Raw genomic sequence first — 16,292 nt, 5'->3', positions numbered from 1 at the left:
GATGAAACTTTCGTAAAAGTCGTATTTCTATTGCAGGTAGTATATATGTCGGAACCAACCGGATCGGACAACTATATCTTATAGCTCCCATAGGAAAGATAAAAAAAAAACGTAAAAAAATTCTAGCTCCGGTGTTTTTTGAAATTTTACCTTCTACTCCTGGGAATATTTTTTTTTATATATTTCTGAATTTCGGTTTTTTTGTTTTTTAAATCGGATCACTATATCATATAGCTGCCATAGGAACGGTCGAAAAATTAAATGGAAATTAATGGGAAAAAAATGATATCTTTGTTGGTTTTTATTACATTCCCTTCTACTCTGGGATATGACTATTTTGAAATATTTCCGAATTTTGATTTTAATTTTTAAAAGATCGAACTACTATATCATATAGCTGTGATAGAAACGATCGAAAAATTATTGTGAAATAATAAGAAATTTAACATTTTTGCGATTTGTAAATTAATAGAATGATCTGCAAGGGTATATAAGCTTCGGCTTGCCGAAGCTAGCTTCCTTTCTTGTTATTTGTGTACCAATCGACTTTTAAAACGTCTTTGTATTATAATTTGAAGATAATAATATTATGTTAGATTTTCAATTTTTGTGCGGTGCGATTTGGCACTACGTGGACTGCCGTCCGCAGTGATAATTGCATATTTTATTGCTTTATTTGAAGGCTATTTTTCCTTTTAACGCACCTTTTTACTTTAAAATTCTCAGCTAATTCACTATGCATACATGGAAAACAGTTCCCAGAAAAAGACATTCGCATCTCTGGTTGGTCTGTTGCCGTGTGCAATATGCCAGCTTGCACACACTGATTTCAACTGATGAAGTTGGCGTTGCATGTGCGGTCTTTCCTCGCCCTTTGCGAACACTTCCCCGTCCCTACGCCCTCACCTCACGCATAAATCAAAAGTTCAGTGTCAACAAAAAGTGATTTCTGTGTCAATTCCCGTTCTTTCTCTTTGTTTCTACCACGCAATATTTTCCTTACAATTTTTCATAATTAAAAATAAATAAAAATCAAGCCACTTGACAGTGAGCCCCGGATGGATGGACGGATGGATCGAGGGATGGATGGATGTGCGGAATCCTTGCGGGCCCTTAAGCCATTGAAATAAATACAGGAAATATGCAGAAACGAAATGAATGCAAACCAAAGGAGGAGCAGAACGTACAAAAGGGAATGCCAATGCCAGGAGAGGGTAAGCATATGTTTTATTTGCAAACGGAAACAAGATGCTCAGACCGACTGAAACAACCTGGCAGCTGACTGCCGGGAATCCAGAGTTCAGAGTCGACCGTCGAGAGTCGAGAGTCGTTATCCCCGGCCGCATTTCTTTTTAGCAAAATCGAACGGATGCGAGGGGAGTAAACCTCAAGCAAACACACACATTTCGCTCAGATCCTGGCATTTGTTTCCTCCGCTTCCTGCGGTAGTTGGCAGCAGGTGATATGTATAACGATTTCCGGCTTATGATTTGACTTCCAATTGATGATGGGTTGCGACGGGGTTATCTGGTTACCTGTGCCGTCGCCATCCGCACGACAAATATAATGCCGAGCGAGTCCTCATTATCCCAGCGGCTTAGTGGCTCTCAAATGACTGTAATGATACGCCCGCACCCGAGGTCCACGATTGGGGGTAATAAGAAAAGTTTAACTTTATGATTTCTTGCTTAGCGGAACACAACGAGGCGTATACTCAATGTGGGCTGGATAAATGCCGTGAGGTGGGCCAGGTGGGTGGCACAATAAAAGCGTAAAGTGACAACAAAGCGGCGAACAACAAAATAAATAAATCACAAACAAAAAGCAGAACCAGCAGCAGAGCCCCAAAATAGCACACGAAGGCAGAAAAACAATAAGAGCAAAATGGCACTGGAAAAATGTATCTATCAGATTTGGTTAATATTATCATTTTTCCAATTCTTTACAACATATAATATTTTTATAATATATATAAGATATACGATTTTTGTAAGACTCTTATTTCATTTTATTTATTTATTTTAACCTATTAAAACTCTCAAATATTATTAGTGGGAAATGTTATAAGAAATTCATAAGGTTTTAAAAATAAATCAATGTCTACACTAAAGCCTCTTATCAACAAAAGTCTCTAGATACTTTTACAATTTTTAGAATCAATAATATTAATAATTTTTTTTCCAGTGTGCCAGTCACCCGAAAACAAGCTGGAAAAGAAGGCACAAAAAGAACAGGACGAAACAAAGCTGAGCGAAACTTTTCTTTCGTCCTTAGCTGCTTTTTGTTCTTTGGCACGCAATTCATATTTCCTTGTCCCAAAGAAAATGTTTCATATGCCCAACGGGGGGAAAACGGGAGGAGGAGTTGCAGGAGGATTCCAGGGCGGAGGGTTGGGTGGACTCCAAGGCGGAGGACTAAGTGGAGCGACCAGTTGACACAATGCAGCAACAAGGTGGGTGGGCAAACAACAACGGAAACTTTTGTCATCCTTAGGCCAACTTCTGTTCCTTCCTTGGGATCCAGCTCCTTTTGCTCAGTCGGCGACTTTTATTGTTCGAGGAGCGGTAAATGCTCCATCATTTTGCGCTCTGTGTGTTTTTTCTTCTCCTTTTCTGTTTTTGGTGTCGTTGCACGCTGAAATATTTGCTGCTGGTCGTCGTGCCATTGTTAATTTATAATGACGCCCCGAAAAAGGTTCTCTAAATACGTGTGCATGACCCCACTGACTGGCGGTCATTAGGGGCATTCCTGCAGCGAATCGCCACCAGATTTGGAGTAGAGCTCAGACAGAACGCCACCCCCATCCCACCGAGCAATCGTCCTGAGAAACGAAAGTTTGCATAAATTCTCCAAAGAATTTACGAGCTGTAAGCTAGCAAAGTTTCAGCCTTCACTTGCTCCCCTTTCTTTTTTCTTTGCAACTTTTCTTTCTTATGCTTAATTTACGATACAATAAATTTTGTCAAACATCTTTTCGGTCTTCTGCCTCGACGGGCCCGTTTGTTTGTGTTTGTTTGATAAGCCATTAGTCAAAATGACAAACGCTTAGGTTGATTCAAATTGAAAAGATTTACGTGGCCGAAACAAAGCCCGAATGCAGGCTCGAGTGCAAAGGAGCCATTGAAGCAGGCCGCAAATGCCGATAAGACCCCCACAAAATAAAGGGCTTTAAGCCACAGCCACAGCCAGACTTGTATCGCTTGTGCTTTTATTTTCTTTACCGGGGACTCGACTTTGTTCAATAAAGGGGGCTCTTACATACCCCGTAAAAGTGCCACAAATAGACCGCAGAGTAAACAATTTCTCAAACTTAAAGGGAGAAGTTTCTTAAAAGAGAGAAACGCGAGTGGGGGTATTTATGATACGGAAAAAAAAACACTGATCCAGAAATCGATATGTTACGAAAAATAAGCCGAGATTTTGCCAAGTTCCATCCTGTATTCTTAGAATTAATATATATAAAATTATCCAAAAACTAGCTTTTAAAAATTTTAAAATTGTAATTTCTAAAATGCAGTTCAATGTTGAAGGAATTTCTTTTAAGCTTTGCGTTGAAATAAATAGTCTCTCAATTATTCGTTCAAAATGCAGAGTGCGTTAAGAATAAGTTATAGCCTGTATCATTGCGAAAAGCCAATAAATAAATAAATAATTCATACAGACATAAATAAATGAAATGCCTTAATTCTTCCACGTTTAAATGCATTGCCCCTTAAAATCCCCAATTATAGGTTGCAATATTTCAGTTGAATTAGAGCTACAGCTTCATATCAATTGCCCTGATATCGATGCCGATTCCGGTAGAGCCAGAAACTTTAAAAATGCAAAAGCCGCTTGGCATACACAAGCTGGCATCCTCACATAGACGTGGATTTTTTAAAGGCATGGGTCTCGGACAGAAGTTAACTGAAATGTTTCGCATTCAATGCTGGGGACCCTGACATTTTGGCCAGTTTTGCCGTTGTTTCTGGCCTGCAGTTTTGGGCTAGCCATGTGCTATTTTTTGCCCTCCGTTCGGCCCTCTGAATTCCTCTTTTTATTGTGCAGCGTTCAGGGATTGGAATGGGTTTGGGTTTCGGCTTGGGGTTTCATATCCTGCACTGGGGCAATTAAGTTCGTAATCTGAGCGACATCTGTGCATCGGACACAGCATCGAGAGCAACTGAGAATTTTTTGCCTCGTTTGTCCTTCCCTGCCCTTCCTTTTTTTTTCAATATTTCGTCGAAAATTGCTGGGATTGAGGAGCCGGCGGGTGAGGCATTGTTTACAGCTTGTTATTAACTCTTTCGCAATGTTTTTCGCCGTTTTATACTCCCTTTTTGTTGGCCCGTGAGGGTCGTGATTTAAATGCCCGGAGCTGTAAAACTGCTAACAGCTTAAAAGCCCTGAACCTCACGAGTCCTTTTTTCTGGAATTTTCTCCTCGACTGATTGTCATTGTCCTCAATTTAACTCCATTTAAAAGTAATGAACGGCGATGAAAACTTTAAAGTGTGTGGGAAATTCAACAAGGCTGAAATGTGGTCCAGGAAAAATACTTACTGGAATACGTTCACAACTGACTGCTTTTTTGGGTTATTTATAATTTATTCCCCTTCCACGCTTTTGTGGGATCGAACAAAAAGTTAAAACAATTGTTACACGCAGAGAATGGCGCAGTATTCTTAACTATTTAGTACACAATATTTTTATAATAATATATACAACGATTGAGCTCAAATTAAACATTTTTTTTGTGGATAAATATACAAAACATTAAAGTGGTAATTTTATATAAAAGTTGTTAACTCAAATATTAAACATTTAATTTGATCTGAAAATTCTCCTAAATATAAATAAATATTGACGTACGTTATATGTGAAACAAGAAAGGAAGCTAGCTTCGGCCAGCCGAAGCTTATATACCCTTGCAGATCATTCCTATTAATTAACAAATCGCAAAAATGTTCAATTTTCTAATATTTCTCACTAATTTTCCGATCGTTCCTATGACAGCTATATGATATAGTCGTCCGATTTTGATCAAATTAAAATTGAAATTCGGAAATATTTAAAAAGAGTCAAATCCTAGAGTAGAAGATAATACAATAAAAACCAAAGAAGCTAGAATTTATTTCTTATTACTTTTCCATTAATTTTCCGATCGTTCCTATGGCAGCTATATGATATAGTAGTCCGATTTTTTTAAATAATTAATTCGAAATTCAGAAATATTAAAAAAATAACATCCCCAAAAGTAGAAGGTAATATTTCAAAAAACACCAAAGCTAGAATTTTTTAAAGTTTTTTTTTCCGATCCTTCCTATGGGAGCTATAAGATATAGTTGTCCGATCCGGTCGGCTACCTGCAATAGAAATGGGGTCGGAAACGTCTCCTTCACTGCGTTGCAAACTTCTGACTGAAATTATAATACCCTCTGTTATTTTGTTATGTTATTTTCTCCAAGTTTACAATTTAAATAAGTTAGAGTCCCTTTCCTTTAAATAGCCAGTGCACACTGGGCCAGCCGATCAGATTTTTGGCCAAAAATACGTTTTTCTTTTTTAAGAAAATGACCAAATTGAGTTTGGGATCCTTTTTATAATACATTAAACTAATTTATGCCAAAGTTTCAAAGAATTCGGGCAAGTAGTTTTCTTTTACCATATTTTCAAAGTGAAAAATTCATAAAATATTGATGGAAATGAAAAAAAATTTAGAAGTCAAAGATGCTGATGTTGCTGTTCGACTTCTTTCCGAAACTTGCAGAAGGGATTATTTTCAACAAGTAAAAAATATAATATAGCTCGTATGTCTTACTTGTTTGCTAAAATTAATGTAATTGTTAATTTTTACGCTTTTTTTTCAGCAAATGAGTACTTTGCTTTTCGAGTGCCTTCGAGTGCCATCCCCAAATTAGTTTATTCCTTCAAAAAAAAATTCGTTGATCAATTTACTAAAAGCGTAGCTCACCGACTCGATGCGGTTTTGCCTTAGTTTTCGGTAATTTAAGTTTTAATTGAAGGCTTAACTCGAAGTCGAGCTATTTTGAAGAGCTTAGCTAAGAGAGCCCAAGAGTATGCCATACTTTATTTCTTCAGGTTTTGGTGAACATTTTGCGCTCAAAAATTTGATTTTAGTGTGACTAACATCTAAAATCTACTTTTTACGTACACTAATCGATTATGGTATTTTCCAAACCTATATCTATCTATTTAATCAGGACTATGCAAATAAAAATGTAGCATACTTTTGTGATGACTTCAGAATATGTCAAATTAACATTAAACAAATCAAAAAACAATATTTTTAAACAATTTTTTTTACATAATTTGATTATATAAAACTTAAAAGGTAACAAGAACAAAAAAATAGAAATTTTTTTTAAATCGATTGTTTGATAAACGTTGATGTGGGAGCCTCCGAAAGTTGCACTTTTTAACGGGTCATAAATCTTAAATGACATAATATTTTTTAGTGATGTTAATTTTTTTTTAGTTTGTTTTATCTTATACTTTATTGTTTTCGAAAATGGAAGAAGTGCGTCTTCTAGTTATTTTTTTAAAAATAGAAAACCGAAAAGTACGTAAAATTTTTCGACTTTGGTCTGGATTATCTATATCATATAAAATTCCAAGAAATTTTACTTTTAGTTCGTTGTTTCGTTCGTTTAGTTCTTTTAAGAAAAAAACGCAAAAAACTGCATCCTTCTAACTGTCCTAGGAAAGAAATTACAGATTTTTGGCCAAAAAATTAACTTTCTGGACCAGTGTGCAGTGTACAATAAAAATTAGTTAAATTTTCTAAGTTTTAAATAACCAACAATCAAGCAATTTAAATTTGTAAAATGTTTTCCCTAATGCAAAATCTTCAACAATAATAAATCAAATAAAAACACCTCTTAACGAGGTAAAAAACTAGTGACGACCGCACCTTCAACATACAAAAGTTCTGATATCAACATTTGTGACGAAAAATTATTACACTCGTCATTAAATAGACTTTCTAATATTTTCTCATTCGGCCCGCCCTAGCAAACTATTCCAGCATTTTTCCCTTCACAGGCATTTTCTATTGCAGCGTGCCGAATGAGAAAATATTAGAAAGTCTATTTAATGACGAGTGTAATAATTTTTCGTCACAAATGTTGATATCAGAACTTTTGTATGTTGAAGGTGCGGTCGTCACTAGTTTTTTACCTCGTTAAGAGGTGTTTTTATTTGATATCAGAAGTTTTTGTTTGTTTACATTTGCTCTCATAGGAGCTAATATATACATTTAAATTTAAATTGGTCAATCATAATTTTTAAACTATTGTATTTTAACAAATTAAGTTAAAAAGGCGTTGAAGTATTTCAAAATACCTTTTAAACGAGGTATAGCACATGTCTGTACCTTTAGTAGTGTAGAACTTACAAACTAACGAAATTTAGCTATTTTTAGCTTTTTCCCGCTAAAGTAGCGGCTTTTTCCAAAAGTCGTAGAACAAAAGATTCCTATATGGAACTCTTAAGTGCAAATTTACTGATTCCATGACCCTAAAATACAGTTCGGATACCCTCCCACAAAATTCAATACTCAGGGAGCGTTAATTGTTCGAGCTGGCAAAAGTGGCTATTTTCGTATAAAAATAACTTTTAAACGTGACTTTTTACAGTAATGTGTTATATACCAAAATTTAAGGAATCTCAAGGGCTATACAGTTTAAGGTTTTAAAGAAAATCGTTAGAGCCGTTTTTGAGAAAAATAAAAAAAAGCTAAAAAAAAAGTTTTAAAAAATTGTCTTTTGTTCATATTTTTTTAATTATTACATTTACACAAATCGCATATAGAAGGCGTTTATAGCATTTAAAAATACCTTTCAAACGAGATGCAGCACAAGTCTGTAGCTTTAGTAGTATAGAAGTTACGGCTTTCCGATTTTTAGCTATTTATAGCTGTTTTCCCGCTAAACTAGCGAGTTTTTCCAAAAGTGGTAGAACAAAAGTTTTTTATATCGATGTGATGAACGTCATATAAAATTTTCAAAACTTAAAAAACATGTTTTGGACAAACTGACAAACTGACAAACAGAATTAAATTTTCATTTTGGGAAGACGAAGAAAATCTTATTTTGGCTATAACTTTTGAACGGAGCGTCGGATTTTGACAAACGACCCCTCATTCGACGGGTATTTTCAAAAGGAATACAAGTAAAATATTGCGAGGGGGCAATTATCCCCACCGGACCCAACAGCTCCAAATTTCGAAATTTTCACTTTTTCACTTTCACCGCTCTCTCTCCCAAGCCAATTGATTTTCTTAGAGTCTTGGTATGCAATCCTGTTAGTTTTTGCAATACCTTTCGATAGGTGTATCATTCATTATGATCGGACCATCACAGTAGATTTTCATTTCTTCGTGTATATATAGTAGTCGCCTTCGCACACTCTCCTGGTGCGCTTCGTCACTACATGGACTGCCGTCCATAGTGATAGTCGCCTTCGCACACTCTCCTGGTGCGCTTCGTCACTACATGGACTGCCGTCCATAGTGATGTTTCAATAATAATTTGAACTATATTAAATTATGCTATTATATATCGCCCTGTTATATATCAAATAAAAACACCTCTTAACGAGGTAAAAAACTAGTGACGATCGCACCTTCAACATACAAAAGTTCTGATATCAACATTTGTGACGAAAAATTATTACACTCGTCATTAAATAGACTTTCTAATATTTTCTCATTCGGCCCGCCCTAGCAAACTATTCCAGCCTTTTTCCCTTTACAGGCATTTTCTATTGCAGCGTGCCGAATGAGAAAATATTAAAAAGTCTATTTAATGACGAGTGTAATAATTTTTCGTCACAAATGTTGATATCAGAACTTTTGTATGTTGAAGGTGCGATCGTCACTAGTTTTTTACCTCGTTAAGAGGTGTTTTTATTTGATATCAGAAGTTTTTGTTTGTTTACATTTGCTCTCATAGGAGCTAATATATACATTTAAATTTAAATTGGTCAATCATAATTTGTAAGCCATTGTATTTAAACGAATTAAGTCAAAAAGGCGATGAAGTATATCAAAATACCTTTTAAACGAGTTTTAGCACATGTCTGTACCTTCAGTAGTGTTGAACTTACAAACTAACGAAATTTAGCTATTTTTAGCTTTTCCCGCTAAAGTAGCGGCTTTTTCCAAAAGTCGTAGAACAAAAGATTCCTTTATGGAACTCTTGAGTGCAAATTTACTGATTCCATGACCCCAAAATACAGTTCGTATACCCTCACACAAAATTCAATACTCAGGGAGCGTTAGTTGTTCGAGCTGGCAAAAGTGGCTATTTTCGTATAAAAATAACTTTTAAACGTGACTTTTTACAGTAATGTGTTATATACCAAAATTTAAGGAATCTCAAGGGCTATACAGTTTAAAGTTGTAAAGAAAATCGTTAGAGCCGTTTTTGAGAAAATAGCTAAAAAGTGATTTAGAAAAACAACTTTTAGCCATACATTTTAAACTATTGCATTAAGCCAATTTTACCCAAGGCAACGCGATTAGCATTTTAAATTACCTTTTTAACGAGGTGTAGCACGAGTCTGTAGCTTTGGTCGTTTAGAAACTATAAGCCGTCAAAATCTAGCTTTTTTCAATGATTTCCCGCCAAACTAGCGGGTTTTTCCAAAAGTTGTAGAACAAACGTTGTTCATATCCTGCTGCTAAGCACAGTAAAATTTAGTTCAGGATCCTAAAACCACGATTTGATGCATACCCACAAACAAAGGGACAAATTATTTCATTTTGGGAAGAAGAAGAAAATCTTATTTTGGCTATAACTTTTGAACGGAGCGTCGGATTTTATCATATGACCCCTCATTCGACGGGAATTTTTAATAGAAAAACTACTAAAACATTGCGAGGGGGCATTTATCCCCAACGGCCCCATCAGATCCAAATTTCTAAATTTTCACTTTTACACTTTCACCGCTCTCTTTCCCAAACCAATTGATTTTCTTGAGGTCTTGGTATGCAATCCTTTAAGTTTTTGCAATACCTTTCGATTGGTGTATTACTCATTACGATCGGACTATCACAGCAGATTTTCAATTTTGCGGCTATATAATAGTAGTCGCCTTCGCACACTCTCCTGGTGCGCTTCGTCACTACATGGACTGCCGTCCATAGTGATATCCAGATGGCAAAATATATTACCAGCATGGTTTATTTTAAATTTCGTTGACTTGATTTATTATTATTCCAATGAAATTTAAAGATATTCTCATTTATGTGTACTCCATATTGTTTTCGTCTATTTGTTACAACTTTCAAATAATTCCAGTGATTGCAATCCCACCCAACGACAAATGGACATCTTTAAAATTCTTGGGATTTCTTTGAACATTTGCGATAACTGGTAACAAAAACGAGGCTGCCTGTGCTCAATGGGCCGCCTGTCAATTCCCAGTTAACGCAGTTCATCACTCGCAAATCTGACACGCCTCAGCATTTGTTATTAGGGTGCATGGTCGCAACGGCAAAGGACGACGAGCAGGACGATGAATGCCTGGAGCCGAGGAGCCTGACAGCTGCATATCCCGGCACCTTCGATGAGCGTTCGCCTGTCTTTCGTCATTATTTGCCAGGCTGCAGGCCGCAGGGTGCCGGCAGAGGGGTTCGGATATGGTGCACTGGAATAGAGAGGGACCGAAAGGAGCTGCAACTGTTGCGAGGTCCTTTCGCCTGTCCATTAATGGCTCGGCCAAGTGGCTCTGAAAACCCAAATCCGAAAACCGAAATCTGCTGATTGGTGCGGGGGTGCAGTGCACAAAGCGACAGCTGGGAAGTCACAAAAGACTCTAGGAAGTCTCCCCGTTCCGCTCTCCCCCGATGTGTCCTTGTGCTCTGATGTCCTGGTGCTCCGCTTAGCTCTGCTTGCGGTATGTTGATGTATCTGCTAGATGTATCTGTATCTGCATCTGCATCTGTGTCTGCAGCTGTCGCTGCCGGTTCGTTGCTTCTCCGCTTCATCTTGCTCGCATGCTCTGTTTTCGTAAGGAGTACTTCTAATTTAGAAGAGTATATTGGATTTTTGGAACATTTAGAAAAGTTTGACACGTTCTTCCGTAAGTAGTAATGGGTATTCTTGATTGGTAATTTAGCATCTAGTATTGTTTTGTTGAATTATATTATTAAATTAACAATAAATGATATAAATTGTAATAATTGTAATAATAATTGTAATTGAATTTCAGATTAAAACTTTATAGAAATAATTTAAATAAATATCTGGGGAAATTATTAAAAATGCATGGGTTATCATACGGTATTTTATCTTGATACGATAACTTTTGAAAACTAGTAAACATTTAAGATTAGAAAATTTGCTTATATTAAATAAACCGAACTAAAAAAATTAATAAACCTATTTTGAATAATATTTTTTCAATAGAATTTAAGAAGGTCCTACGATTTTATTAAAGTCTTAGGGTGTCTCAGGTTCGAATCTCCAACTTTCTTCCACTCCACAATTTTTATTTCTCGTATGTTGGTCAATGGCAGCATTAGCCCTCATTCGACTGATGGCTCCTAGGGATTGTTTTTATGGTCTGTCAATGCGTGCACCTTTTTCCCTCCCCCTTTGCTCACTCTCTCCGCGAAGAGAGTGCGAAAGCAAAGCCGAGGAGACCACAGACGGCGCTGGTGCGTTGGTGTTGCCAAGAAAAAGCCACCGAAGTGGATGGTTAAAACGGAGGCAGCCGTGCAGCAACAGCCTTGAGTGATAGCAAAAGTATCTGCGTGTGTGTTGGCCCATCTGCTGCTGTGTTGGTGTGTGTCTGTGTGGCCTGTGTGTGTGATCAGCGGAGCGTACAGGCAACATGCCACACTGTGCCTATGGCTACAAGTCCCGAAGTTGATGAAACAACACGTAGCGAAACCTTGGCACAGCAGCAACAACAGCAGCAACAGCAACACCAGCCGCCTGCAACAGTAAAAAAGGAACAACAGCAGCAGATTAAATCAGGTAGGAAATTTTCGTTCGAGTGGTAAATTTTTTGCACCTGCCGTTAGCGGCAGCCGGTTACCAGTTTTCTGTTGCTTCTTCCTTGGCCAGCTTACCTCAGCTGTTGCAGCCGTTGTCACTCAGATGATTAGTGCTCAGCTTGGAACTGCGCCTGCGCAGCGTTCTTTCGGATCGACTTTTTGGTCAGATATTTTCGAAGGCACAAAACTGTCGCTTGTGCTGAAAACATATCGCGTGCGTGGTTGCGTGCTTCTTGATTGCATGCCTTATAACCGGAACCTGTCCTCAGCCCAAGCAGACTTCTCGTTTGCCCAATGTGTAGAATCAACAATGCCTTGAGCCAACTCGCTGAGCCCTCATCAACTGCCTGGGCCGAAAGGCCATGGACTGGTCAATGACGAGATAAGAGACACCTGCTCCCGCATTCCAGCATTGATTGTTGGGTTTATTTTGAGATACTCGTAAAAATAAAGAAATTAAAAATGAATTAATTAGTAGAACTGCATTTTTGGAAAACAACTGTGTTACCTTCATTCTTTGCTTTCCTTGAAAGATTAAAATTCAGCTCTCCTGAGTTTAATAATTGAGAATTTAATAAAAACAGCTGTTTTTTTAGTATTTAGTTCTAATATTATTTTTCATCGAAAGAGTTATAGAAAAATAAATAAAATAAATAAATAATATTTCTAATATCAAAGATTTTTCTACCATATAACGTGTCCAGATCTAGTTTCCTGTTACACAGAGTGATTTGTTTTTAGTGCAAGTGCAATTGGGAAGCACAATTCTAGTGGCCCATCAAATCGCATAGAGTACCTGCTTTTAGCACCTGCATGAGACCTCAAAGGAGCGTTCAATGGGGAGCAACCGTTGAAATCCCCATCGAATATGAGTGCAAATGAAATTTGAACTCCATTCGAGTCGTGCCATGCTCACATTTAATACCAATTCAGGGAGTGAACCGGAGAGCACCGACTGACTTTCCAGGCCATTACCTTAATATGCTGACCATAACGTGAGCCATTCGCTGCCATTTCCAGCCACATTTCCCTGCATAAAAGCCAACAATATAACGGGCGACAATGAAACAAATGCACCACGGGGGGTGGGTTGCTGGAAGGGGGGTTACGGAGTTACTGGGACTACTGCCATGTAAATGGCGGCAGCCACCACTCCCAGGTGCAATGCCCCATCCCACTGCCTCTGCCGTGTGCAACAAGCTAGAACAGAATGACAACAAACAAAGGCATCAAATTAAAAACTAAACTGCGTCCACTCAAAATATGCAAACAGCTCAGTCGGTTGGCAAGGGATGTGCTATGTGCTGTGTGGCATGGATGTGCATGTGGCCACCGCTTGATTATGCAGCCACATCCATTGATGATGGCCACCACAAAGGGGCTGGCCAACAGCTTGTCCTCCGCTTTCTGACCGCCGCTTGCTGCTAGCAGTACATTAAAAAGTAAAAACGAAAACAACATCGAAATAATACGAGTAAGAAGGCGCGATTCGGGGACCGAAGATCAAAGTACCCTAGCAGAAGAAATTATTTTTTTGACTATTATTTGACTTTACAAAAAGTCATGAATTTTTCAAAATAGGTCACTTACCACTTTTAAAATAATCTTAGAAAATTTGTATTTTCTTTAGACTTTAAGACTTAAATCGTAATATCCTAACAAAATATAATATACAATATATAACACAGGCCAACAGTGTTTTTGGTGCAGCCCTATGGGCATTAAATTGTGTTAATATAGACGGATATAAGCATATCTGCATACTTAGTTTTCGAGTTTAACGGGTGGTATTTGTGCAATCGCGGTTTGAAAAAAGTAGCATCATTTTATATTTTCATTTAAGATATCTTCGAGGGTCTGTGCTCAGTTGTAATAAAACCTATGCCAAAAAATTGCTTAGATGCCCTTCTACATAATTGCATTTAAAGTTCCATCATTATTTGAGTTAATAAAAGCCTAAGAGCCATTGAAGTAATTTGTTCACCTCTATTTACAACCAACTTGATGCGGTGAACAGGCTTAAAAAAATACAAGGAAAAATATGTGCCCTAAAATATTTTACATGCATCTAGAGGCGTCTTTTCCCGAATTTTTGAGATAAATCCCACTATTGTACTTCGAAAAATGGAATTTATAGAATTTTTTCCGTAAGAATGGGAAAAGTAACAAGTATTTTAGAGTCACTCTTACGTAACGAGTGTGTCGTGATTTTACACAGTAGGCTTTTTAAAGATAACAGTGGCGTCGCCTTAAAATTGTGGTGGGGATTTTTTTAAAGGCATATTAAATCCTTAAAAATATAATTTGTCTATGTTCGGCGCCTACTGCTAACCAAATTGAAAGGCACATTTTTACGAATGTGTCAGATATTTATGTAAAATGGGATTTAAAAATAGTTGTTACTTTTTAAGTTCTTACGGAAAAAATTCTATAAATTCCATCCTTCGACGTACAATGGTCTTATTTTGTCTTAAAAATTCGGTGAAAGACGCCTCTAGATGCCTGTAAAATATTTTAGGGCATATATTTTTCCTTGTATTTTTTTAAGCGTGTTCACCGTATCAAGTTGGTTGGGAATAGAGGTGAACAAATTACTTCAATGGCTCATAGGCTGTGATTGACTCAAATTATGATGGAACCCTAAGTGCAATAATGTAGAAGGGCATCTAAGCAATTATTTGGCATAGGTATTATTACAACTGAGCACAGACCCTCGAAGATATCTTAAATCAAAAAATTAAATGTTGCAATTTTTTTCAAACCGCGATTGCCCAAATACCACCCGTTAAACGCGAAAACTAAGTATGCAGATATGCTTATATACGTCTATATTAACATGTTTTAATGCCAATAGGCCTGCACCTTTTAATAAAGTCCATTTTGTTGACCTGTGTAATATAACCCCCTGCAAGGGTATACAAATATTGCAAATTGCAACAGAGCCCCGGCAAGTGCCAACAATGGCAGACTGTTGCACCCCTTGCAGTCGTTACTCCTACCCCTTTTTCCACCAACATCCCCTCCCTTTGCTCAGCCAAGCGTACATTCCATTCAGCTGACCCCAGACCTGCCTCACCCCAGTTATATTTATAGATGGAATAAAAAATAGGAAAAATGCATAGCTTACAGCGCTTTTTTCGGTGCGTAAGGCGGCATTTTTGGAATATTTTTTGCACACATTTTCCCCACTTGCGAAAAATCCTCCTCTTTTGGATCCATATTGCAACAATGCAGCTAGTGGGCTTACGACCCATTCAATTGCTTTGCTGCTCCTTTTTTGCCTGTGACTTTTGCAGCCGCATTCCAACTTTGCACTTTAAAACCTTTTCCGGCTTTTATATCTGCAAAATACCAGCGGAGCGAATGGGTGTAGGAGATTTATATGGAGATAGGAAGAGAGGATAGCATCCCACTAACTGTGTCCTAAAAGAAAAATCCTGCATAATAGGAATAAAATTTAAGTTAAATTAAAAAATAATAAAATACATTTTATCTAGGATTATTTCAAAATTAAAGGATCTCCTTAGAATTTGTATATCGGTTTTTGTTAATATAGCCTTCTCGATTTAGATCCTTTTTTGCTATAAAGAAAACGTAAATAAATTAAAATTTCCTTTTAAATATAACTAAAGAACAAGAATACTGCATAAAAATAGCTTCATTGATGTAGCTATTGCTGTAGGTGGTCGGTATCTGATTACCTATCGAGGTATTTTCTCCGAATCTCCTTTATGGTACGACGCCAAAATATCTTGTTTTTCCAGCTGCATAATAGAAATTCTAAGACAATGGAGAATTTTCCTGCAGGATTTTCCTTTGTTCATTGATAAGTTTCCTTCAGCTCCGTGCAGCTACGATTCCCCGTTTTCAGGGTTTAAACCTCCGTCTGTTTTCGGGTCTTCTTCTTGCAGTTTCAGAGCACGTCAATATGTTTTCGCACTTTTACGTCTGCCTATGGGGCCAAAACATCTGCCGTTTTCGTTGCAGTCTGTTTTCCCCGTAGCCTCACCGCAAACGCGCCATGCGTCAGGAGCAGGATGAGTGCAAAAAGGAAGGACCAGATACCTAGACCGCCATTTTGGGATGGCTTTGTCCTCTATTTTAAACTCCGAACGGGAACAGCCGCCTTATAGATCTGTGATTATAGCTATGAATCTAAAGGACATTCTTCGGGTTCTAATGCCATGTCTAGTCTTCCCTTTGATTCTCTCTTAATTTGAAGCGCTCTCTTTGCTGCTCTCTTCCCTGCTTGTTGCATGCCACTTCGGGCAGGTGCCTGCTCTTCG

This window comes from Drosophila takahashii, chromosome 2R (genome assembly GCF_030179915.1).
Source record: "Drosophila takahashii strain IR98-3 E-12201 chromosome 2R, DtakHiC1v2, whole genome shotgun sequence".
Lineage (NCBI taxonomy): Eukaryota > Metazoa > Arthropoda > Insecta > Diptera > Drosophilidae > Drosophila > Drosophila takahashii.
Note: the sequence above shows the minus strand (reverse complement) of the source record.